This window comes from Heptranchias perlo, unplaced genomic scaffold, assembly GCF_035084215.1.
Source record: "Heptranchias perlo isolate sHepPer1 unplaced genomic scaffold, sHepPer1.hap1 HAP1_SCAFFOLD_348, whole genome shotgun sequence".
In the NCBI taxonomy this organism is placed as follows: Eukaryota; Metazoa; Chordata; class Chondrichthyes; order Hexanchiformes; family Hexanchidae; genus Heptranchias; species Heptranchias perlo.
In genome coordinates this window covers 37,501-40,000 of record NW_027139360.1, presented here as the reverse complement: position 1 = coordinate 40,000, position 2,500 = coordinate 37,501, and positions in this window count along the sequence as shown.

Below are 2,500 nucleotides of genomic sequence, written 5' to 3'. Positions count from 1 at the left end.
TGGTCCCGATCGGGCGAGGGACCCCGGAGTCAGAGCGCCGCACGCGCCGTGCCGGGTGCGCTGGAACTTTTCTCCGGGCATAACTTCCGGGGGGAACTCTGTGACGTGAACCGAAACCGGAAATGCCGCCAGGTCCCGAGGGGACCAAATTGCGGCGCTGACGGGCTGAGTTACAGCAGCAGGACAGTACACCGATTTCCGCTTGCTACCTTCGGGGTCCTGAGGCCAACGGCCTTCGATTCCCCGACCGCTGGTCGGCACGACTGAGGGGCATCCAGCGGTACCAGTAGGGACTCGGTCGGACACCGGAACGTCGAACGAAAGTGTCTGAAACCTATCTAGGTGGACCTGTTTGAAATGCGGGGAATGGGGCTGCAGGCTGCGGTTGTAAACGTCGCCTAGCCTCAGTGATTGATTTTCAGTTCACCCAGTTGGCACTTGGTGCGGGGGCTGGTGCCGTCCCGGTCGGCCGAGCTTTGCTCGGGAGTGCCTGGGCCGATTTCCTGCGAGCAAAAGGCGGAAATTAAGTCACAGGGACCAAGTCCGAAAGAGGAACAGGTTACCCAGTAGGGGGCACTCATTCACTCAATTGGAACATTTGGTGGTAAATCTGACCAAAATGGGGAAATCGGACCACACCGCGAGGGGTGCCATTCGACGGGGCAGGGGTAGACACGTCGAACAGTACCTGAAGGTCCCGGCTGCGATACGTGAGTCCGGAGATGTGGCCAGTCAAATTCTGATGGAAGGTACCAAAGCCGAAAAATCGAAACGCGTTTGCGGCGATTCGGTGTCAGAGAGTCGTTCACGCATTCAAATTCGTCCCGCTGATTCGCCAATTGCCAGCCGGTTCCGGGGGGATTGGCGGGGTACCTGCAGGATAGTAAGAGGTGGCAAGTCGAGACTTGTTCTGTTTACCAGACTTGTGTCTAGCGCCTCCAGGTCTGCAGAGACCGACCCGGGCTGCCGCCCAACCGACTTTTAACCCTTCTGGGGGTGGGAATTTTTCCGATTTTTCCACCATTTTTCGGGTTTTTTGGTCGGACTTGAAAACGGCGGCCCCGAGGCCTCCCAGGTTGGCGGGCTTCGGCTCCCGTGCGAAAGGGTCCGAATTCCACCTGTTTAAGCCCAGAAAGGAGTTCGGAAGTCAGTCGGTCGAGAGAACCAAAGGGAACCCCTTCGGAAGTCCGATGGGGACGGATTTGGCTGGCATACACGATCTCCGGTCAGAGGGTTCCCCCCGGGGAGGGGGGGGGGGCGAGTTGCAGCCGGCAAACGGTCCCTTGCACTTGTGGCGCAAAAGGTCCGAGCACTGGTTAATGAGTTGGCCGCGGAAGCCCCTATGCCGAAATGAGAAAGCCCCCGTTGCGGGGATTTAGTGACGCATCTGCAGCCAAAGGTGGGAGGCCGTCCTGCCGAATTGACACTTGTCATTCGGGTACCTAGGGATTGGTCGGATACCCGGAGATTTTTAGAACACGATTTTCAGAGCTTTCTCTGACAGCCCAGGTGCACTTTAAGAATGCTTGAAAAAGTGACACTTTGCAAAAGGCTCTCAATTTCAAAGCGGAGACCTTTACAAGAGCACTCGGAAGTCACCTGTGAGCATTTAAAGCTTCATCAGGCGGCATTTTTCGAACTCTTTTGTCAGTCTGAAATCGTGCTGAGCCTTGACCGCGTCGGCTCAGGCAAGATTTGGGGCCCTTGCCACAGGAGAGGCGCACTGTGGATGCTTTTCCAATATACATATAAAAAAGAGTTTCTGAAGATTTTTTTAAACAAAAAGAGAACTCTTAACTCAAAAGTCACCTGTGCGGAATATTGATGACTTTAAAACAGGTTGACACTTTCGAGCCACGGCGGCGGCTCTGAATCAGACAAGTATGTGGGCAAGGCACCGCGGCCAGTGGGCTGCTTTTACGGGCACGCAGACTTTTTGAGAGGAATCGGTACTCTCTTACGATCGATTTGGCGACTCGGGTCCGACATGGGAGGGCCCGAGCGGGCCAGCTAAGGCTGGTGTTCAGGCTCGTCAGGTTCCTCTCTCTGTCCCAAGTGGTAGACGGTCATTTTAAAAAGCGAGTCAGGGGGTTTTGTCGGCACGGCTCTCCTTTTCACCCACTGGCAGATTGCTCTTGTGTGAGGCCGAGAAGTCCAAACCATGTTGTCTCGCAGTGGTCCGATTCAAGCTCCAGAGCGGGTGTCTGCCGTCTCGAGTGGAGCAGGAATGTGCACAGCAAGTCCCGTTCTGGTAGCTGAACACGAGATTTCTCTCGCAACTGAGCACCAAACACTGTCAACCCTTTAGAGCTGGGGTGCTGAGTGTGTGCATGTACCTTGAACGCTATGGTTTGCAAACTCCAGTCTGACGCGGCACCAACCTCTCCCCTGTCACGGGCAGGTGGGGGGGAAAGCCATGTGTGCCCAGCAGACACGACGAAGGCGGCTAAAAAGGGTCATTGTCGCTTTCCCCCAAGTGTGTTCATGACCCAATGGGTTG